This window comes from Schistocerca serialis, chromosome 6, assembly GCF_023864345.2.
Source record: "Schistocerca serialis cubense isolate TAMUIC-IGC-003099 chromosome 6, iqSchSeri2.2, whole genome shotgun sequence".
Taxonomy (NCBI): Eukaryota; Metazoa; Arthropoda; class Insecta; order Orthoptera; family Acrididae; genus Schistocerca; species Schistocerca serialis.
Window position 1 is genome coordinate 655,850,575 of NC_064643.1, and position 20,250 is coordinate 655,870,824.

General features: G+C 49.7%; 35 non-coding genes across 35 annotated transcripts; all 35 read right to left on the minus strand.

Annotated features, from left to right (window-relative positions):
• Positions 1-139: 139 nt before the first annotated feature.
• On the minus strand, positions 140-213 carry Trnan-guu (transfer RNA asparagine (anticodon GUU)). Its single transcript has one exon. It is a non-coding gene; the product is annotated as a tRNA-Asn (tRNA).
• Positions 214-546: 333 nt separating this feature from the next.
• On the minus strand, positions 547-618 carry Trnat-cgu (transfer RNA threonine (anticodon CGU)). Its single transcript has one exon. It is a non-coding gene; the product is annotated as a tRNA-Thr (tRNA).
• Positions 619-1,307: 689 nt separating this feature from the next.
• Positions 1,308-1,381, minus strand: Trnan-guu (transfer RNA asparagine (anticodon GUU)). The gene has a single exon. It is a non-coding gene; the product is annotated as a tRNA-Asn (tRNA).
• A 333-nt stretch (positions 1,382-1,714) lies between these two features.
• Trnat-cgu (transfer RNA threonine (anticodon CGU)) lies at positions 1,715-1,786 on the minus strand. The gene has a single exon. It is a non-coding gene; the product is annotated as a tRNA-Thr (tRNA).
• A 689-nt stretch (positions 1,787-2,475) lies between these two features.
• Positions 2,476-2,549, minus strand: Trnan-guu (transfer RNA asparagine (anticodon GUU)). The gene has a single exon. It is a non-coding gene; the product is annotated as a tRNA-Asn (tRNA).
• A 333-nt stretch (positions 2,550-2,882) lies between these two features.
• On the minus strand, positions 2,883-2,954 carry Trnat-cgu (transfer RNA threonine (anticodon CGU)). The gene has a single exon. It is a non-coding gene; the product is annotated as a tRNA-Thr (tRNA).
• Positions 2,955-3,651: 697 nt separating this feature from the next.
• Positions 3,652-3,725, minus strand: Trnan-guu (transfer RNA asparagine (anticodon GUU)). Its single transcript has one exon. It is a non-coding gene; the product is annotated as a tRNA-Asn (tRNA).
• A 333-nt stretch (positions 3,726-4,058) lies between these two features.
• Trnat-cgu (transfer RNA threonine (anticodon CGU)) lies at positions 4,059-4,130 on the minus strand. Its single transcript has one exon. It is a non-coding gene; the product is annotated as a tRNA-Thr (tRNA).
• A 689-nt stretch (positions 4,131-4,819) lies between these two features.
• Trnan-guu (transfer RNA asparagine (anticodon GUU)) lies at positions 4,820-4,893 on the minus strand. Its single transcript has one exon. It is a non-coding gene; the product is annotated as a tRNA-Asn (tRNA).
• Positions 4,894-5,226: 333 nt separating this feature from the next.
• Trnat-cgu (transfer RNA threonine (anticodon CGU)) lies at positions 5,227-5,298 on the minus strand. The gene has a single exon. It is a non-coding gene; the product is annotated as a tRNA-Thr (tRNA).
• Positions 5,299-5,995: 697 nt separating this feature from the next.
• Trnan-guu (transfer RNA asparagine (anticodon GUU)) lies at positions 5,996-6,069 on the minus strand. Its single transcript has one exon. It is a non-coding gene; the product is annotated as a tRNA-Asn (tRNA).
• A 333-nt stretch (positions 6,070-6,402) lies between these two features.
• Trnat-cgu (transfer RNA threonine (anticodon CGU)) lies at positions 6,403-6,474 on the minus strand. The gene has a single exon. It is a non-coding gene; the product is annotated as a tRNA-Thr (tRNA).
• Positions 6,475-7,163: 689 nt separating this feature from the next.
• Trnan-guu (transfer RNA asparagine (anticodon GUU)) lies at positions 7,164-7,237 on the minus strand. The gene has a single exon. It is a non-coding gene; the product is annotated as a tRNA-Asn (tRNA).
• Positions 7,238-7,570: 333 nt separating this feature from the next.
• Trnat-cgu (transfer RNA threonine (anticodon CGU)) lies at positions 7,571-7,642 on the minus strand. Its single transcript has one exon. It is a non-coding gene; the product is annotated as a tRNA-Thr (tRNA).
• A 697-nt stretch (positions 7,643-8,339) lies between these two features.
• Trnan-guu (transfer RNA asparagine (anticodon GUU)) lies at positions 8,340-8,413 on the minus strand. The gene has a single exon. It is a non-coding gene; the product is annotated as a tRNA-Asn (tRNA).
• A 333-nt stretch (positions 8,414-8,746) lies between these two features.
• Positions 8,747-8,818, minus strand: Trnat-cgu (transfer RNA threonine (anticodon CGU)). Its single transcript has one exon. It is a non-coding gene; the product is annotated as a tRNA-Thr (tRNA).
• Positions 8,819-9,515: 697 nt separating this feature from the next.
• Trnan-guu (transfer RNA asparagine (anticodon GUU)) lies at positions 9,516-9,589 on the minus strand. The gene has a single exon. It is a non-coding gene; the product is annotated as a tRNA-Asn (tRNA).
• Positions 9,590-9,922: 333 nt separating this feature from the next.
• Positions 9,923-9,994, minus strand: Trnat-cgu (transfer RNA threonine (anticodon CGU)). The gene has a single exon. It is a non-coding gene; the product is annotated as a tRNA-Thr (tRNA).
• Positions 9,995-10,691: 697 nt separating this feature from the next.
• Positions 10,692-10,765, minus strand: Trnan-guu (transfer RNA asparagine (anticodon GUU)). The gene has a single exon. It is a non-coding gene; the product is annotated as a tRNA-Asn (tRNA).
• Positions 10,766-11,098: 333 nt separating this feature from the next.
• Trnat-cgu (transfer RNA threonine (anticodon CGU)) lies at positions 11,099-11,170 on the minus strand. The gene has a single exon. It is a non-coding gene; the product is annotated as a tRNA-Thr (tRNA).
• A 697-nt stretch (positions 11,171-11,867) lies between these two features.
• Positions 11,868-11,941, minus strand: Trnan-guu (transfer RNA asparagine (anticodon GUU)). Its single transcript has one exon. It is a non-coding gene; the product is annotated as a tRNA-Asn (tRNA).
• A 333-nt stretch (positions 11,942-12,274) lies between these two features.
• Positions 12,275-12,346, minus strand: Trnat-cgu (transfer RNA threonine (anticodon CGU)). The gene has a single exon. It is a non-coding gene; the product is annotated as a tRNA-Thr (tRNA).
• A 697-nt stretch (positions 12,347-13,043) lies between these two features.
• Trnan-guu (transfer RNA asparagine (anticodon GUU)) lies at positions 13,044-13,117 on the minus strand. The gene has a single exon. It is a non-coding gene; the product is annotated as a tRNA-Asn (tRNA).
• Positions 13,118-13,450: 333 nt separating this feature from the next.
• Positions 13,451-13,522, minus strand: Trnat-cgu (transfer RNA threonine (anticodon CGU)). The gene has a single exon. It is a non-coding gene; the product is annotated as a tRNA-Thr (tRNA).
• A 697-nt stretch (positions 13,523-14,219) lies between these two features.
• Trnan-guu (transfer RNA asparagine (anticodon GUU)) lies at positions 14,220-14,293 on the minus strand. The gene has a single exon. It is a non-coding gene; the product is annotated as a tRNA-Asn (tRNA).
• Positions 14,294-14,626: 333 nt separating this feature from the next.
• On the minus strand, positions 14,627-14,698 carry Trnat-cgu (transfer RNA threonine (anticodon CGU)). Its single transcript has one exon. It is a non-coding gene; the product is annotated as a tRNA-Thr (tRNA).
• Positions 14,699-15,395: 697 nt separating this feature from the next.
• Trnan-guu (transfer RNA asparagine (anticodon GUU)) lies at positions 15,396-15,469 on the minus strand. The gene has a single exon. It is a non-coding gene; the product is annotated as a tRNA-Asn (tRNA).
• A 333-nt stretch (positions 15,470-15,802) lies between these two features.
• Positions 15,803-15,874, minus strand: Trnat-cgu (transfer RNA threonine (anticodon CGU)). The gene has a single exon. It is a non-coding gene; the product is annotated as a tRNA-Thr (tRNA).
• A 697-nt stretch (positions 15,875-16,571) lies between these two features.
• Trnan-guu (transfer RNA asparagine (anticodon GUU)) lies at positions 16,572-16,645 on the minus strand. Its single transcript has one exon. It is a non-coding gene; the product is annotated as a tRNA-Asn (tRNA).
• Positions 16,646-16,978: 333 nt separating this feature from the next.
• Trnat-cgu (transfer RNA threonine (anticodon CGU)) lies at positions 16,979-17,050 on the minus strand. Its single transcript has one exon. It is a non-coding gene; the product is annotated as a tRNA-Thr (tRNA).
• Positions 17,051-17,747: 697 nt separating this feature from the next.
• Positions 17,748-17,821, minus strand: Trnan-guu (transfer RNA asparagine (anticodon GUU)). The gene has a single exon. It is a non-coding gene; the product is annotated as a tRNA-Asn (tRNA).
• A 333-nt stretch (positions 17,822-18,154) lies between these two features.
• On the minus strand, positions 18,155-18,226 carry Trnat-cgu (transfer RNA threonine (anticodon CGU)). Its single transcript has one exon. It is a non-coding gene; the product is annotated as a tRNA-Thr (tRNA).
• A 697-nt stretch (positions 18,227-18,923) lies between these two features.
• On the minus strand, positions 18,924-18,997 carry Trnan-guu (transfer RNA asparagine (anticodon GUU)). Its single transcript has one exon. It is a non-coding gene; the product is annotated as a tRNA-Asn (tRNA).
• A 333-nt stretch (positions 18,998-19,330) lies between these two features.
• On the minus strand, positions 19,331-19,402 carry Trnat-cgu (transfer RNA threonine (anticodon CGU)). The gene has a single exon. It is a non-coding gene; the product is annotated as a tRNA-Thr (tRNA).
• Positions 19,403-20,099: 697 nt separating this feature from the next.
• On the minus strand, positions 20,100-20,173 carry Trnan-guu (transfer RNA asparagine (anticodon GUU)). The gene has a single exon. It is a non-coding gene; the product is annotated as a tRNA-Asn (tRNA).
• Between the last annotated feature and the right edge of the window lie 77 nt (positions 20,174-20,250).

The following is a 20,250-nucleotide window of genomic DNA, read 5'->3' on the forward strand; positions in this document are numbered from 1 at the left end:
TTTTTACCTACAGTGTCACTTGGCTGAATGTGTATAAGGCTCTGTGGCATCACTCAAACGCAGCCAAATTGTCACACTAGCTGTGTATCTCTAACAAAGTTGACGTATGTCCTCACCTCGGTGCCGGTTAAAACGATTTCGCCCCCGGGTGGGCTCGAACCACCAACCTTTCGGTTAACAGCCGAACGCGCTAGCCGATTGCGCCACGGAGGCCTTGACTTTGGCTCCCTTGTGCTCTGTATATCAACGCAATTCGTATACCTTCTGCAGGAATCTCGCAGAATGGTAGCATTTGCTTACGCCTCTTCACATGGATAACGTGCATGCACACTGTAGCGAGGCTCGTAAACGAATGACATCGCCAAGCATGACATTATACTACAAAATGCATACAAACCAATGTTCAACCTATGCATTCAGAAAACCTCTGAGGCCAGTAGAATACTTGTCATAGGTTGTAGAACATCCCTTTCATTCAGTGTACTGCCATGTGTTAGATGCTGCTCGAGATAGCTCCGCTCCTTGCAGGAAGGTTTAAAAAATGAATGCCTTCTGTGAGGTTCGAACTCACGACCCCTGGTTTACGAGACCAGTGCTCTACCACTGAGCTAAGAAGGCGGCAGCTTAGCGTTTGTGAGCTATCCCCAAATTGGTACTTCATCATACTGAATCTTGCAGCCCTCGACCAGATATCGGATTTGGCACACAGCTGCTGCTGGGGGTGTCCACATTGCCGTTTTCCAAATCTCTTGAATGTTTCGCCCTTGCGATCGACGACGAGCGTCGGCCCACCAAAAGTTTGCGGTCTGCACAATCCTGACCTAGTGCACAGCTTGTGGGACAGCGTGGCTCGACTGCGAAATGCGCCTTTCGGCTCCTCTCTCTGGCTACAGTATGCTGTTGTCCACAGTGGCACTGGCGTTGCCCATGGGGCTTCATGTAAGGCGACTGCACGTCGCTCGGCCAACAGCGGCCTACTGCAGACCGACACTTAAGAGACACCAAATACAAATCGACATCGAGAGACAGGCCCTGTCATATGGCACTCGCGACGTATATGCTGAAATTGAATGTAAAGAATGCGTCTTTTGTAGTGGGCGTCCCTCTACTGCAGTGTCACACATGACGAATAAAAAGGAAAACAGTAGAACGTCTGTGTAGGGCCATGTTTTTACCTACAGTGTCACTTGGCTGAATGTGTATAAGGCTCTGTGGCATCACTCAAACGCAGCCAAATTGTCACACTAGCTGTGTATCTCTAACAAAGTTGACGTATGTCCTCACCTCGGTGCCGGTTAAAACGATTTCGCCCCCGGGTGGGCTCGAACCACCAACCTTTCGGTTAACAGCCGAACGCGCTAGCCGATTGCGCCACGGAGGCCTTGACTTTGGCTCCCTTGTGCTCTGTATATCAACGCAATTCGTATACCTTCTGCAGGAATCTCGCAGAATGGTAGCATTTGCTTACGCCTCTTCACATGGATAACGTGCATGCACACTGTAGCGAGGCTCGTAAACGAATGACATCGCCAAGCATGACATTATACTACAAAATGCATACAAACCAATGTTCAACCTATGCATTCAGAAAACCTCTGAGGCCAGTAGAATACTTGTCATAGGTTGTAGAACATCCCTTTCATTCAGTGTACTGCCATGTGTTAGATGCTGCTCGAGATAGCTCCGCTCCTTGCAGGAAGGTTTAAAAAATGAATGCCTTCTGTGAGGTTCGAACTCACGACCCCTGGTTTACGAGACCAGTGCTCTACCACTGAGCTAAGAAGGCGGCAGCTTAGCGTTTGTGAGCTATCCCCAAATTGGTACTTCATCATACTGAATCTTGCAGCCCTCGACCAGATATCGGATTTGGCACACAGCTGCTGCTGGGGGTGTCCACATTGCCGTTTTCCAAATCTCTTGAATGTTTCGCCCTTGCGATCGACGACGAGCGTCGGCCCACCAAAAGTTTGCGGTCTGCACAATCCTGACCTAGTGCACAGCTTGTGGGACAGCGTGGCTCGACTGCGAAATGCGCCTTTCGGCTCCTCTCTCTGGCTACAGTATGCTGTTGTCCACAGTGGCACTGGCGTTGCCCATGGGGCTTCATGTAAGGCGACTGCACGTCGCTCGGCCAACAGCGGCCTACTGCAGACCGACACTTAAGAGACACCAAATACAAATCGACATCGAGAGACAGGCCCTGTCATATGGCACTCGCGACGTATATGCTGAAATTGAATGTAAAGAATGCGTCTTTTGTAGTGGGCGTCCCTCTACTGCAGTGTCACACATGACGACTAAAAAGGAAAACAGTAGAACGTCTGTGTAGGGCCATGTTTTTACCTACAGTGTCACTTGGCTGAATGTGTATAAGGCTCTGTGGCATCACTCAAACGCAGCCAAATTGTCACACTAGCTGTGTATCTCTAACAAAGTTGACGTATGTCCTCACCTCGGTGCCGGTTAAAACGATTTCGCCCCCGGGTGGGCTCGAACCACCAACCTTTCGGTTAACAGCCGAACGCGCTAGCCGATTGCGCCACGGAGGCCTTGACTTTGGCTCCCTTGTGCTCTGTATATCAACGCAATTCGTATACCTTCTGCAGGAATCTCGCAGAATGGTAGCATTTGCTTACGCCTCTTCACATGGATAACGTGCATGCACACTGTAGCGAGGCTCGTAAACGAATGACATCGCCAAGCATGACATTATACTACAAAATGCATACAAACCAATGTTCAACCTATGCATTCAGAAAACCTCTGAGGCCAGTAGAATACTTGTCATAGGTTGTAGAACATCCCTTTCATTCAGTGTACTGCCATGTGTTAGATGCTGCTCGAGATAGCTCCGCTCCTTGCAGGAAGGTTTAAAAAATGAATGCCTTCTGTGAGGTTCGAACTCACGACCCCTGGTTTACGAGACCAGTGCTCTACCACTGAGCTAAGAAGGCGGCAGCTTAGCGTTTGTGAGCTATCCCCAAATTGGTACTTCATCATACTGAATCTTGCAGCCCTCGACCAGATATCGGATTTGGCACACAGCTGCTGCTGGGGGTGTCCACATTGCCGTTTTCCAAATCTCTTGAATGTTTCGCCCTTGCGATCGACGACGAGCGTCGGCCCACCAAAAGTTTAAAAGTTTGCGGTCTGCACAATCCTGACCTAGTGCACAGCTTGTGGGACAGCGTGGCTCGACTGCGAAATGCGCCTTTCGGCTCCTCTCTCTGGCTACAGTATGCTGTTGTCCACAGTGGCACTGGCGTTGCCCATGGGGCTTCATGTAAGGCGACTGCACGTCGCTCGGCCAACAGCGGCCTACTGCAGACCGACACTTAAGAGACACCAAATACAAATCGACATCGAGAGACAGGCCCTGTCATATGGCACTCGCGACGTATATGCTGAAATTGAATGTAAAGAATGCGTCTTTTGTAGTGGGCGTCCCTCTACTGCAGTGTCACACATGACGAATAAAAAGGAAAACAGTAGAACGTCTGTGTAGGGCCATGTTTTTACCTACAGTGTCACTTGGCTGAATGTGTATAAGGCTCTGTGGCATCACTCAAACGCAGCCAAATTGTCACACTAGCTGTGTATCTCTAACAAAGTTGACGTATGTCCTCACCTCGGTGCCGGTTAAAACGATTTCGCCCCCGGGTGGGCTCGAACCACCAACCTTTCGGTTAACAGCCGAACGCGCTAGCCGATTGCGCCACGGAGGCCTTGACTTTGGCTCCCTTGTGCTCTGTATATCAACGCAATTCGTATACCTTCTGCAGGAATCTCGCAGAATGGTAGCATTTGCTTACGCCTCTTCACATGGATAACGTGCATGCACACTGTAGCGAGGCTCGTAAACGAATGACATCGCCAAGCATGACATTATACTACAAAATGCATACAAACCAATGTTCAACCTATGCATTCAGAAAACCTCTGAGGCCAGTAGAATACTTGTCATAGGTTGTAGAACATCCCTTTCATTCAGTGTACTGCCATGTGTTAGATGCTGCTCGAGATAGCTCCGCTCCTTGCAGGAAGGTTTAAAAAATGAATGCCTTCTGTGAGGTTCGAACTCACGACCCCTGGTTTACGAGACCAGTGCTCTACCACTGAGCTAAGAAGGCGGCAGCTTAGCGTTTGTGAGCTATCCCCAAATTGGTACTTCATCATACTGAATCTTGCAGCCCTCGACCAGATATCGGATTTGGCACACAGCTGCTGCTGGGGGTGTCCACATTGCCGTTTTCCAAATCTCTTGAATGTTTCGCCCTTGCGATCGACGACGAGCGTCGGCCCACCAAAAGTTTGCGGTCTGCACAATCCTGACCTAGTGCACAGCTTGTGGGACAGCGTGGCTCGACTGCGAAATGCGCCTTTCGGCTCCTCTCTCTGGCTACAGTATGCTGTTGTCCACAGTGGCACTGGCGTTGCCCATGGGGCTTCATGTAAGGCGACTGCACGTCGCTCGGCCAACAGCGGCCTACTGCAGACCGACACTTAAGAGACACCAAATACAAATCGACATCGAGAGACAGGCCCTGTCATATGGCACTCGCGACGTATATGCTGAAATTGAATGTAAAGAATGCGTCTTTTGTAGTGGGCGTCCCTCTACTGCAGTGTCACACATGACGACTAAAAAGGAAAACAGTAGAACGTCTGTGTAGGGCCATGTTTTTACCTACAGTGTCACTTGGCTGAATGTGTATAAGGCTCTGTGGCATCACTCAAACGCAGCCAAATTGTCACACTAGCTGTGTATCTCTAACAAAGTTGACGTATGTCCTCACCTCGGTGCCGGTTAAAACGATTTCGCCCCCGGGTGGGCTCGAACCACCAACCTTTCGGTTAACAGCCGAACGCGCTAGCCGATTGCGCCACGGAGGCCTTGACTTTGGCTCCCTTGTGCTCTGTATATCAACGCAATTCGTATACCTTCTGCAGGAATCTCGCAGAATGGTAGCATTTGCTTACGCCTCTTCACATGGATAACGTGCATGCACACTGTAGCGAGGCTCGTAAACGAATGACATCGCCAAGCATGACATTATACTACAAAATGCATACAAACCAATGTTCAACCTATGCATTCAGAAAACCTCTGAGGCCAGTAGAATACTTGTCATAGGTTGTAGAACATCCCTTTCATTCAGTGTACTGCCATGTGTTAGATGCTGCTCGAGATAGCTCCGCTCCTTGCAGGAAGGTTTAAAAAATGAATGCCTTCTGTGAGGTTCGAACTCACGACCCCTGGTTTACGAGACCAGTGCTCTACCACTGAGCTAAGAAGGCGGCAGCTTAGCGTTTGTGAGCTATCCCCAAATTGGTACTTCATCATACTGAATCTTGCAGCCCTCGACCAGATATCGGATTTGGCACACAGCTGCTGCTGGGGGTGTCCACATTGCCGTTTTCCAAATCTCTTGAATGTTTCGCCCTTGCGATCGACGACGAGCGTCGGCCCACCAAAAGTTTAAAAGTTTGCGGTCTGCACAATCCTGACCTAGTGCACAGCTTGTGGGACAGCGTGGCTCGACTGCGAAATGCGCCTTTCGGCTCCTCTCTCTGGCTACAGTATGCTGTTGTCCACAGTGGCACTGGCGTTGCCCATGGGGCTTCATGTAAGGCGACTGCACGTCGCTCGGCCAACAGCGGCCTACTGCAGACCGACACTTAAGAGACACCAAATACAAATCGACATCGAGAGACAGGCCCTGTCATATGGCACTCGCGACGTATATGCTGAAATTGAATGTAAAGAATGCGTCTTTTGTAGTGGGCGTCCCTCTACTGCAGTGTCACACATGACGAATAAAAAGGAAAACAGTAGAACGTCTGTGTAGGGCCATGTTTTTACCTACAGTGTCACTTGGCTGAATGTGTATAAGGCTCTGTGGCATCACTCAAACGCAGCCAAATTGTCACACTAGCTGTGTATCTCTAACAAAGTTGACGTATGTCCTCACCTCGGTGCCGGTTAAAACGATTTCGCCCCCGGGTGGGCTCGAACCACCAACCTTTCGGTTAACAGCCGAACGCGCTAGCCGATTGCGCCACGGAGGCCTTGACTTTGGCTCCCTTGTGCTCTGTATATCAACGCAATTCGTATACCTTCTGCAGGAATCTCGCAGAATGGTAGCATTTGCTTACGCCTCTTCACATGGATAACGTGCATGCACACTGTAGCGAGGCTCGTAAACGAATGACATCGCCAAGCATGACATTATACTACAAAATGCATACAAACCAATGTTCAACCTATGCATTCAGAAAACCTCTGAGGCCAGTAGAATACTTGTCATAGGTTGTAGAACATCCCTTTCATTCAGTGTACTGCCATGTGTTAGATGCTGCTCGAGATAGCTCCGCTCCTTGCAGGAAGGTTTAAAAAATGAATGCCTTCTGTGAGGTTCGAACTCACGACCCCTGGTTTACGAGACCAGTGCTCTACCACTGAGCTAAGAAGGCGGCAGCTTAGCGTTTGTGAGCTATCCCCAAATTGGTACTTCATCATACTGAATCTTGCAGCCCTCGACCAGATATCGGATTTGGCACACAGCTGCTGCTGGGGGTGTCCACATTGCCGTTTTCCAAATCTCTTGAATGTTTCGCCCTTGCGATCGACGACGAGCGTCGGCCCACCAAAAGTTTGCGGTCTGCACAATCCTGACCTAGTGCACAGCTTGTGGGACAGCGTGGCTCGACTGCGAAATGCGCCTTTCGGCTCCTCTCTCTGGCTACAGTATGCTGTTGTCCACAGTGGCACTGGCGTTGCCCATGGGGCTTCATGTAAGGCGACTGCACGTCGCTCGGCCAACAGCGGCCTACTGCAGACCGACACTTAAGAGACACCAAATACAAATCGACATCGAGAGACAGGCCCTGTCATATGGCACTCGCGACGTATATGCTGAAATTGAATGTAAAGAATGCGTCTTTTGTAGTGGGCGTCCCTCTACTGCAGTGTCACACATGACGACTAAAAAGGAAAACAGTAGAACGTCTGTGTAGGGCCATGTTTTTACCTACAGTGTCACTTGGCTGAATGTGTATAAGGCTCTGTGGCATCACTCAAACGCAGCCAAATTGTCACACTAGCTGTGTATCTCTAACAAAGTTGACGTATGTCCTCACCTCGGTGCCGGTTAAAACGATTTCGCCCCCGGGTGGGCTCGAACCACCAACCTTTCGGTTAACAGCCGAACGCGCTAGCCGATTGCGCCACGGAGGCCTTGACTTTGGCTCCCTTGTGCTCTGTATATCAACGCAATTCGTATACCTTCTGCAGGAATCTCGCAGAATGGTAGCATTTGCTTACGCCTCTTCACATGGATAACGTGCATGCACACTGTAGCGAGGCTCGTAAACGAATGACATCGCCAAGCATGACATTATACTACAAAATGCATACAAACCAATGTTCAACCTATGCATTCAGAAAACCTCTGAGGCCAGTAGAATACTTGTCATAGGTTGTAGAACATCCCTTTCATTCAGTGTACTGCCATGTGTTAGATGCTGCTCGAGATAGCTCCGCTCCTTGCAGGAAGGTTTAAAAAATGAATGCCTTCTGTGAGGTTCGAACTCACGACCCCTGGTTTACGAGACCAGTGCTCTACCACTGAGCTAAGAAGGCGGCAGCTTAGCGTTTGTGAGCTATCCCCAAATTGGTACTTCATCATACTGAATCTTGCAGCCCTCGACCAGATATCGGATTTGGCACACAGCTGCTGCTGGGGGTGTCCACATTGCCGTTTTCCAAATCTCTTGAATGTTTCGCCCTTGCGATCGACGACGAGCGTCGGCCCACCAAAAGTTTAAAAGTTTGCGGTCTGCACAATCCTGACCTAGTGCACAGCTTGTGGGACAGCGTGGCTCGACTGCGAAATGCGCCTTTCGGCTCCTCTCTCTGGCTACAGTATGCTGTTGTCCACAGTGGCACTGGCGTTGCCCATGGGGCTTCATGTCAGGCGACTGCACGTCGCTCGGCCAACAGCGGCCTACTGCAGACCGACACTTAAGAGACACCAAATACAAATCGACATCGAGAGACAGGCCCTGTCATATGGCACTCGCGACGTATATGCTGAAATTGAATGTAAAGAATGCGTCTTTTGTAGTGGGCGTCCCTCTACTGCAGTGTCACACATGACGAATAAAAAGGAAAACAGTAGAACGTCTGTGTAGGGCCATGTTTTTACCTACAGTGTCACTTGGCTGAATGTGTATAAGGCTCTGTGGCATCACTCAAACGCAGCCAAATTGTCACACTAGCTGTGTATCTCTAACAAAGTTGACGTATGTCCTCACCTCGGTGCCGGTTAAAACGATTTCGCCCCCGGGTGGGCTCGAACCACCAACCTTTCGGTTAACAGCCGAACGCGCTAGCCGATTGCGCCACGGAGGCCTTGACTTTGGCTCCCTTGTGCTCTGTATATCAACGCAATTCGTATACCTTCTGCAGGAATCTCGCAGAATGGTAGCATTTGCTTACGCCTCTTCACATGGATAACGTGCATGCACACTGTAGCGAGGCTCGTAAACGAATGACATCGCCAAGCATGACATTATACTACAAAATGCATACAAACCAATGTTCAACCTATGCATTCAGAAAACCTCTGAGGCCAGTAGAATACTTGTCATAGGTTGTAGAACATCCCTTTCATTCAGTGTACTGCCATGTGTTAGATGCTGCTCGAGATAGCTCCGCTCCTTGCAGGAAGGTTTAAAAAATGAATGCCTTCTGTGAGGTTCGAACTCACGACCCCTGGTTTACGAGACCAGTGCTCTACCACTGAGCTAAGAAGGCGGCAGCTTAGCGTTTGTGAGCTATCCCCAAATTGGTACTTCATCATACTGAATCTTGCAGCCCTCGACCAGATATCGGATTTGGCACACAGCTGCTGCTGGGGGTGTCCACATTGCCGTTTTCCAAATCTCTTGAATGTTTCGCCCTTGCGATCGACGACGAGCGTCGGCCCACCAAAAGTTTAAAAGTTTGCGGTCTGCACAATCCTGACCTAGTGCACAGCTTGTGGGACAGCGTGGCTCGACTGCGAAATGCGCCTTTCGGCTCCTCTCTCTGGCTACAGTATGCTGTTGTCCACAGTGGCACTGGCGTTGCCCATGGGGCTTCATGTAAGGCGACTGCACGTCGCTCGGCCAACAGCGGCCTACTGCAGACCGACACTTAAGAGACACCAAATACAAATCGACATCGAGAGACAGGCCCTGTCATATGGCACTCGCGACGTATATGCTGAAATTGAATGTAAAGAATGCGTCTTTTGTAGTGGGCGTCCCTCTACTGCAGTGTCACACATGACGAATAAAAAGGAAAACAGTAGAACGTCTGTGTAGGGCCATGTTTTTACCTACAGTGTCACTTGGCTGAATGTGTATAAGGCTCTGTGGCATCACTCAAACGCAGCCAAATTGTCACACTAGCTGTGTATCTCTAACAAAGTTGACGTATGTCCTCACCTCGGTGCCGGTTAAAACGATTTCGCCCCCGGGTGGGCTCGAACCACCAACCTTTCGGTTAACAGCCGAACGCGCTAGCCGATTGCGCCACGGAGGCCTTGACTTTGGCTCCCTTGTGCTCTGTATATCAACGCAATTCGTATACCTTCTGCAGGAATCTCGCAGAATGGTAGCATTTGCTTACGCCTCTTCACATGGATAACGTGCATGCACACTGTAGCGAGGCTCGTAAACGAATGACATCGCCAAGCATGACATTATACTACAAAATGCATACAAACCAATGTTCAACCTATGCATTCAGAAAACCTCTGAGGCCAGTAGAATACTTGTCATAGGTTGTAGAACATCCCTTTCATTCAGTGTACTGCCATGTGTTAGATGCTGCTCGAGATAGCTCCGCTCCTTGCAGGAAGGTTTAAAAAATGAATGCCTTCTGTGAGGTTCGAACTCACGACCCCTGGTTTACGAGACCAGTGCTCTACCACTGAGCTAAGAAGGCGGCAGCTTAGCGTTTGTGAGCTATCCCCAAATTGGTACTTCATCATACTGAATCTTGCAGCCCTCGACCAGATATCGGATTTGGCACACAGCTGCTGCTGGGGGTGTCCACATTGCCGTTTTCCAAATCTCTTGAATGTTTCGCCCTTGCGATCGACGACGAGCGTCGGCCCACCAAAAGTTTAAAAGTTTGCGGTCTGCACAATCCTGACCTAGTGCACAGCTTGTGGGACAGCGTGGCTCGACTGCGAAATGCGCCTTTCGGCTCCTCTCTCTGGCTACAGTATGCTGTTGTCCACAGTGGCACTGGCGTTGCCCATGGGGCTTCATGTAAGGCGACTGCACGTCGCTCGGCCAACAGCGGCCTACTGCAGACCGACACTTAAGAGACACCAAATACAAATCGACATCGAGAGACAGGCCCTGTCATATGGCACTCGCGACGTATATGCTGAAATTGAATGTAAAGAATGCGTCTTTTGTAGTGGGCGTCCCTCTACTGCAGTGTCACACATGACGAATAAAAAGGAAAACAGTAGAACGTCTGTGTAGGGCCATGTTTTTACCTACAGTGTCACTTGGCTGAATGTGTATAAGGCTCTGTGGCATCACTCAAACGCAGCCAAATTGTCACACTAGCTGTGTATCTCTAACAAAGTTGACGTATGTCCTCACCTCGGTGCCGGTTAAAACGATTTCGCCCCCGGGTGGGCTCGAACCACCAACCTTTCGGTTAACAGCCGAACGCGCTAGCCGATTGCGCCACGGAGGCCTTGACTTTGGCTCCCTTGTGCTCTGTATATCAACGCAATTCGTATACCTTCTGCAGGAATCTCGCAGAATGGTAGCATTTGCTTACGCCTCTTCACATGGATAACGTGCATGCACACTGTAGCGAGGCTCGTAAACGAATGACATCGCCAAGCATGACATTATACTACAAAATGCATACAAACCAATGTTCAACCTATGCATTCAGAAAACCTCTGAGGCCAGTAGAATACTTGTCATAGGTTGTAGAACATCCCTTTCATTCAGTGTACTGCCATGTGTTAGATGCTGCTCGAGATAGCTCCGCTCCTTGCAGGAAGGTTTAAAAAATGAATGCCTTCTGTGAGGTTCGAACTCACGACCCCTGGTTTACGAGACCAGTGCTCTACCACTGAGCTAAGAAGGCGGCAGCTTAGCGTTTGTGAGCTATCCCCAAATTGGTACTTCATCATACTGAATCTTGCAGCCCTCGACCAGATATCGGATTTGGCACACAGCTGCTGCTGGGGGTGTCCACATTGCCGTTTTCCAAATCTCTTGAATGTTTCGCCCTTGCGATCGACGACGAGCGTCGGCCCACCAAAAGTTTAAAAGTTTGCGGTCTGCACAATCCTGACCTAGTGCACAGCTTGTGGGACAGCGTGGCTCGACTGCGAAATGCGCCTTTCGGCTCCTCTCTCTGGCTACAGTATGCTGTTGTCCACAGTGGCACTGGCGTTGCCCATGGGGCTTCATGTAAGGCGACTGCACGTCGCTCGGCCAACAGCGGCCTACTGCAGACCGACACTTAAGAGACACCAAATACAAATCGACATCGAGAGACAGGCCCTGTCATATGGCACTCGCGACGTATATGCTGAAATTGAATGTAAAGAATGCGTCTTTTGTAGTGGGCGTCCCTCTACTGCAGTGTCACACATGACGAATAAAAAGGAAAACAGTAGAACGTCTGTGTAGGGCCATGTTTTTACCTACAGTGTCACTTGGCTGAATGTGTATAAGGCTCTGTGGCATCACTCAAACGCAGCCAAATTGTCACACTAGCTGTGTATCTCTAACAAAGTTGACGTATGTCCTCACCTCGGTGCCGGTTAAAACGATTTCGCCCCCGGGTGGGCTCGAACCACCAACCTTTCGGTTAACAGCCGAACGCGCTAGCCGATTGCGCCACGGAGGCCTTGACTTTGGCTCCCTTGTGCTCTGTATATCAACGCAATTCGTATACCTTCTGCAGGAATCTCGCAGAATGGTAGCATTTGCTTACGCCTCTTCACATGGATAACGTGCATGCACACTGTAGCGAGGCTCGTAAACGAATGACATCGCCAAGCATGACATTATACTACAAAATGCATACAAACCAATGTTCAACCTATGCATTCAGAAAACCTCTGAGGCCAGTAGAATACTTGTCATAGGTTGTAGAACATCCCTTTCATTCAGTGTACTGCCATGTGTTAGATGCTGCTCGAGATAGCTCCGCTCCTTGCAGGAAGGTTTAAAAAATGAATGCCTTCTGTGAGGTTCGAACTCACGACCCCTGGTTTACGAGACCAGTGCTCTACCACTGAGCTAAGAAGGCGGCAGCTTAGCGTTTGTGAGCTATCCCCAAATTGGTACTTCATCATACTGAATCTTGCAGCCCTCGACCAGATATCGGATTTGGCACACAGCTGCTGCTGGGGGTGTCCACATTGCCGTTTTCCAAATCTCTTGAATGTTTCGCCCTTGCGATCGACGACGAGCGTCGGCCCACCAAAAGTTTAAAAGTTTGCGGTCTGCACAATCCTGACCTAGTGCACAGCTTGTGGGACAGCGTGGCTCGACTGCGAAATGCGCCTTTCGGCTCCTCTCTCTGGCTACAGTATGCTGTTGTCCACAGTGGCACTGGCGTTGCCCATGGGGCTTCATGTAAGGCGACTGCACGTCGCTCGGCCAACAGCGGCCTACTGCAGACCGACACTTAAGAGACACCAAATACAAATCGACATCGAGAGACAGGCCCTGTCATATGGCACTCGCGACGTATATGCTGAAATTGAATGTAAAGAATGCGTCTTTTGTAGTGGGCGTCCCTCTACTGCAGTGTCACACATGACGAATAAAAAGGAAAACAGTAGAACGTCTGTGTAGGGCCATGTTTTTACCTACAGTGTCACTTGGCTGAATGTGTATAAGGCTCTGTGGCATCACTCAAACGCAGCCAAATTGTCACACTAGCTGTGTATCTCTAACAAAGTTGACGTATGTCCTCACCTCGGTGCCGGTTAAAACGATTTCGCCCCCGGGTGGGCTCGAACCACCAACCTTTCGGTTAACAGCCGAACGCGCTAGCCGATTGCGCCACGGAGGCCTTGACTTTGGCTCCCTTGTGCTCTGTATATCAACGCAATTCGTATACCTTCTGCAGGAATCTCGCAGAATGGTAGCATTTGCTTACGCCTCTTCACATGGATAACGTGCATGCACACTGTAGCGAGGCTCGTAAACGAATGACATCGCCAAGCATGACATTATACTACAAAATGCATACAAACCAATGTTCAACCTATGCATTCAGAAAACCTCTGAGGCCAGTAGAATACTTGTCATAGGTTGTAGAACATCCCTTTCATTCAGTGTACTGCCATGTGTTAGATGCTGCTCGAGATAGCTCCGCTCCTTGCAGGAAGGTTTAAAAAATGAATGCCTTCTGTGAGGTTCGAACTCACGACCCCTGGTTTACGAGACCAGTGCTCTACCACTGAGCTAAGAAGGCGGCAGCTTAGCGTTTGTGAGCTATCCCCAAATTGGTACTTCATCATACTGAATCTTGCAGCCCTCGACCAGATATCGGATTTGGCACACAGCTGCTGCTGGGGGTGTCCACATTGCCGTTTTCCAAATCTCTTGAATGTTTCGACCTTGCGATCGACGACGAGCGTCGGCCCACCAAAAGTTTAAAAGTTTGCGGTCTGCACAATCCTGACCTAGTGCACAGCTTGTGGGACAGCGTGGCTCGACTGCGAAATGCGCCTTTCGGCTCCTCTCTCTGGCTACAGTATGCTGTTGTCCACAGTGGCACTGGCGTTGCCCATGGGGCTTCATGTAAGGCGACTGCACGTCGCTCGGCCAACAGCGGCCTACTGCAGACCGACACTTAAGAGACACCAAATACAAATCGACATCGAGAGACAGGCCCTGTCATATGGCACTCGCGACGTATATGCTGAAATTGAATGTAAAGAATGCGTCTTTTGTAGTGGGCGTCCCTCTACTGCAGTGTCACACATGACGAATAAAAAGGAAAACAGTAGAACGTCTGTGTAGGGCCATGTTTTTACCTACAGTGTCACTTGGCTGAATGTGTATAAGGCTCTGTGGCATCACTCAAACGCAGCCAAATTGTCACACTAGCTGTGTATCTCTAACAAAGTTGACGTATGTCCTCACCTCGGTGCCGGTTAAAACGATTTCGCCCCCGGGTGGGCTCGAACCACCAACCTTTCGGTTAACAGCCGAACGCGCTAGCCGATTGCGCCACGGAGGCCTTGACTTTGGCTCCCTTGTGCTCTGTATATCAACGCAATTCGTATACCTTCTGCAGGAATCTCGCAGAATGGTAGCATTTGCTTACGCCTCTTCACATGGATAACGTGCATGCACACTGTAGCGAGGCTCGTAAACGAATGACATCGCCAAGCATGACATTATACTACAAAATGCATACAAACCAATGTTCAACCTATGCATTCAGAAAACCTCTGAGGCCAGTAGAATACTTGTCATAGGTTGTAGAACATCCCTTTCATTCAGTGTACTGCCATGTGTTAGATGCTGCTCGAGATAGCTCCGCTCCTTGCAGGAAGGTTTAAAAAATGAATGCCTTCTGTGAGGTTCGAACTCACGACCCCTGGTTTACGAGACCAGTGCTCTACCACTGAGCTAAGAAGGCGGCAGCTTAGCGTTTGTGAGCTATCCCCAAATTGGTACTTCATCATACTGAATCTTGCAGCCCTCGACCAGATATCGGATTTGGCACACAGCTGCTGCTGGGGGTGTCCACATTGCCGTTTTCCAAATCTCTTGAATGTTTCGCCCTTGCGATCGACGACGAGCGTCGGCCCACCAAAAGTTTAAAAGTTTGCGGTCTGCACAATCCTGACCTAGTGCACAGCTTGTGGGACAGCGTGGCTCGACTGCGAAATGCGCCTTTCGGCTCCTCTCTCTGGCTACAGTATGCTGTTGTCCACAGTGGCACTGGCGTTGCCCATGGGGCTTCATGTAAGGCGACTGCACGTCGCTCGGCCAACAGCGGCCTACTGCAGACCGACACTTAAGAGACACCAAATACAAATCGACATCGAGAGACAGGCCCTGTCATATGGCACTCGCGACGTATATGCTGAAATTGAATGTAAAGAATGCGTCTTTTGTAGTGGGCGTCCCTCTACTGCAGTGTCACACATGACGAATAAAAAGGAAAACAGTAGAACGTCTGTGTAGGGCCATGTTTTTACCTACAGTGTCACTTGGCTGAATGTGTATAAGGCTCTGTGGCATCACTCAAACGCAGCCAAATTGTCACACTAGCTGTGTATCTCTAACAAAGTTGACGTATGTCCTCACCTCGGTGCCGGTTAAAACGATTTCGCCCCCAGGTGGGCTCGAACCACCAACCTTTCGGTTAACAGCCGAACGCGCTAGCCGATTGCGCCACGGAGGCCTTGACTTTGGCTCCCTTGTGCTCTGTATATCAACGCAATTCGTATACCTTCTGCAGGAATCTCGCAGAATGGTAGCATTTGCTTACGCCTCTTCACATGGATAACGTGCATGCACACTGTAGCGAGGCTCGTAAACGAATGACATCGCCAAGCATGACATTATACTACAAAATGCATACAAACCAATGTTCAACCTATGCATTCAGAAAACCTCTGAGGCCAGTAGAATACTTGTCATAGGTTGTAGAACATCCCTTTCATTCAGTGTACTGCCATGTGTTAGATGCTGCTCGAGATGTCTCCGCTCCTTGCAGGAAGGTTTAAAAAATGAATGCCTTCTGTGAGGTTCGAACTCAAGACCCCTGGTTTACGAGACCAGTGCTCTACCACTGAGCTAAGAAGGCGGCAGCTTAGCGTTTGTGAGCTATCCCCAAATTTTTACTTCATCATACTGAATCTTGCAGCCCTCGACCAGATATCGGATTTGGCACACAGCTGCTGCTGGGGGTGTCCACATTGCCGTTTTCCAAATCTCTTGAATGTTTCGCCCTTGCGATCGACGACGAGCGTCGGCCCACCAAAAGTTTAAAAGTTTGCGGTCTGCACAATCCTGACCTAGTGCACAGCTTGTGGGACAGCGTGGCTCGACTGCGAAATGCGCCTTTCGGCTCCTCTCTCTGGCTACAGTATGCTGTTGTCCACAGTGGCACTGGCGTTGCCCATGGGGCTTCATGTAAGGCGACTGCACGTCGCTCGGCCAACAGCGGCCTACTGCAGACCGACACTTAAGAGACACCAAATACAAATCGACATCGAGAGACAGGCCCTGTCATATGGCACTCGCGACGTATATGCTGAAATTGAATGTAAAGAATGCGTCTTTTGTAGTGGGCGTCCCTCTACTGCAGTGTCACACATGACGAATAAAAAGGAAAACAGTAGAACGTCTGTGTAGGGCCATGTTTTTACCTACAGTGTCACTTGGCTGAATGTGTATAAGGCTCTGTGGCATCACTCAAACGCAGCCAAATTGTCACACTAGCTGTGTATCTCTAACAAAGTTGACGTATGTCCTCACCTCGGTGCCGGTTAAAACGATTTCGCCCCCAGGTGGGCTCGAACCACCAACCTTTCGGTTAACAGCCGAACGCGCTAGCCGATTGCGCCACGGAGGCCTTGACTTTGGCTCCCTTGTGCTCTGTATATCAACGCAATTCGTATACCTTCTGCAGGAATCTCGCAGAATGGTAGCATTTGCTTACGCCTCTTCACATGGATAACGTGCATGCACACTGTAGCGAGGCTCGTAAACGAATGACATCGCCAAGCATGACATTATACTACAAAATGCATACAAACCAATGTTCAACCTATGCATTCAGAAAACCTCTGAGGCCAGTAGAATACTTGTCATAGGTTGTAGAACATCCCTTTCATTCAGTGTACTGCCATGTGTTAGATGCTGCTCGAGATGTCTCCGCTCCTTGCAGGAAGGTTTAAAAAATGAATGCCTTCTGTGAGGTTCGAACTCAAGACCCCTGGTTTACGAGACCAGTGCTCTACCACTGAGCTAAGAAGGCGGCAGCTTAGCGTTTGTGAGCTATCCCCAAATTTTTACTTCATCATACTGAATCTTGCAGCCCTCGACCAGATATCGGATTTGGCACACAGCTGCTGCTGGGGGTGTCCACATTGCCGTTTTCCAAATCTCTTGAATGTTTCGCCCTTGCGATCGACGACGAGCGTCGGCCCACCAAAAGTTTAAAAGTTTGCGGTCTGCACAATCCTGACCTAGTGCACAGCTTGTGGGACAGCGTGGCTCGACTGCGAAATGCGCCTTTCGGCTCCTCTCTCTGGCTACAGTATGCTGTTGTCCACAGTGGCACTGGCGTTGCCCATGGGGCTTCATGTAAGGCGACTGCACGTCGCTCGGCCAACAGCGGCCTACTGCAGACCGACACTTAAGAGACACCAAATACAAATCGACATCGAGAGACAGGCCCTGTCATATGGCACTCGCGACGTATATGCTGAAATTGAATGTAAAGAATGCGTCTTTTGTAGTGGGCGTCCCTCTACTGCAGTGTCACACATGACGAATAAAAAGGAAAACAGTAGAACGTCTGTGTAGGGCCATGTTTTTACCTACAGTGTCACTTGGCTGAATGTGTATAAGGCTCTGTGGCATCACTCAAACGCAGCCAAATTGTCACACTAGCTGTGTATCTCTAACAAAGTTGACGTATGTCCTCACCTCGGTGCCGGTTAAAACGATTTCGCCCCCGGGTGGGCTCGAACCACCAACCTTTCGGTTAACAGCCGAACGCGCTAGCCGATTGCGCCACGGAGGCCTTGACTTTGGCTCCCTTGTGCTCTGTATATCAACGCAATTCGTATACCTTCTGCAGGAATCTCGCAGAATGGTAGCATTTGCTTACGCCTCTTCACATGGATAACGTGCATGCACACTGTAGCGAGGCTCGTAAACGAATGACATCGCCAAGCATGACATTATACTACAAAATGCATACAAACCAATGTTCAACCTATGCATTCAGAAAACCTCTGAGGCCAGTAGAATACTTGTCATAGGTTGTAGAACATCCCTTTCATTCAGTGTACTGCCATGTGTTAGATGCTGCTCGAGATGTCTCCGCTCCTTGCAGGAAGGTTTAAAAAATGAATGCCTTCTGTGAGGTTCGAACTCAAGACCCCTGGTTTACGAGACCAGTGCTCTACCACTGAGCTAAGAAGGCGGCAGCTTAGCGTTTGTGAGCTATCCCCAAATTTTTACTTCATCATACTGAATCTTGCAGCCCTCGACCAGATATCGGATTTGGCACACAGCTGCTGCTGGGGGTGTCCACATTGCCGTTTTCCAAATCTCTTGAATGTTTCGCCCTTGCGATCGACGACGAGCGTCGGCCCACCAAAAGTTTAAAAGTTTGCGGTCTGCACAATCCTGACCTAGTGCACAGCTTGTGGGACAGCGTGGCTCGACTGCGAAATGCGCCTTTCGGCTCCTCTCTCTGGCTACAGTATGCTGTTGTCCACAGTGGCACTGGCGTTGCCCATGGGGCTTCATGTAAGGCGACTGCACGTCGCTCGGCCAACAGCGGCCTACTGCAGACCGACACTTAAGAGACACCAAATACAAATCGACATCGAGAGACAGGCCCTGTCATATGGCACTCGCGACGTATATGCTGAAATTGAATGTAAAGAATGCGTCTTTTGTAGTGGGCGTCCCTCTACTGCAGTGTCACACATGACGAATAAAAAGGAAAACAGTAGAACGTCTGTGTAGGGCCATGTTTTTACCTACAGTGTCACTTGGCTGAATGTGTATAAGGCTCTGTGGCATCACTCAAACGCAGCCAAATTGTCACACTAGCTGTGTATCTCTAACAAAGTTGACGTATGTCCTCACCTCGGTGCCGGTTAAAACGATTTCGCCCCCGGGTGGGCTCGAACCACCAACCTTTCGGTTAACAGCCGAACGCGCTAGCCGATTGCGCCACGGAGGCCTTGACTTTGGCTCCCTTGTGCTCTGTATATCAACGCAATTCGTATACCTTCTGCAGGAATCTCGCAGAATGGTAGCATTTGCTTACGCCTCTTCACATGGATAACGTGCATGCACACTGTAGCGAGGCTCGTAAACGAATGACATCGCCAAGCATGACATTATACTACAAAATGCATACAAACCAATGTTCAACCTATGCATTCAGAAAACCTCTGAGGCCAGTAGAATACTTGTCATAGGTTGTAGAACATCCCTTTCATTCAGTGTACTGCCATGTGTTAGATGCTGCTCGAGATGTCTCCGCTCCTTGCAGGAAGGTTTAAAAAATGAATGCCTTCTGTGAGGTTCGAACTCAAGACCCCTGGTTTACGAGACCAGTGCTCTACCACTGAGCTAAGAAGGCGGCAGCTTAGCGTTTGTGAGCTATCCCCAAATTTTTACTTCATCATACTGAATCTTGCAGCCCTCGACCAGATATCGGATTTGGCACACAGCTGCTGCTGGGGGTGTCCACATTGCCGTTTTCCAAATCTCTTGAATGTTTCGCCCTTGCGATCGACGACGAGCGTCGGCCCACCAAAAGTTTAAAAGTTTGCGGTCTGCACAATCCTGACCTAGTGCACAGCTTGTGGGACAGCGTGGCTCGACTGCGAAATGCGCCTTTCGGCTCCTCTCTCTGGCTACAGTATGCTGTTGTCCACAGTGGCACTGGCGTTGCCCATGGGGCTTCATGTAAGGCGACTGCACGTCGCTCGGCCAACAGCGGCCTACTGCAGACCGACACTTAAGAGACACCAAATACAAATCGACATCGAGAGACAGGCCCTGTCATATGGCACTCGCGACGTATATGCTGAAATTGAATGTAAAGAATGCGTCTTTTGTAGTGGGCGTCCCTCTACTGCAGTGTCACACATGACGAATAAAAAGGAAAACAGTAGAACGTCTGTGTAGGGCCATGTTTTTACCTACAGTGTCACTTGGCTGAATGTGTATAAGGCTCTGTGGCATCACTCAAACGCAGCCAAATTGTCACACTAGCTGTGTATCTCTAACAAAGTTGACGTATGTCCTCACCTCGGTGCCGGTTAAAACGATTTCGCCCCCGGGTGGGCTCGAACCACCAACCTTTCGGTTAACAGCCGAACGCGCTAGCCGATTGCGCCACGGAGGCCTTGACTTTGGCTCCCTTGTGCTCTGTATATCAACGCAATTCGTATACCTTCTGCAGGAATCTCGCAGAATGGTAGC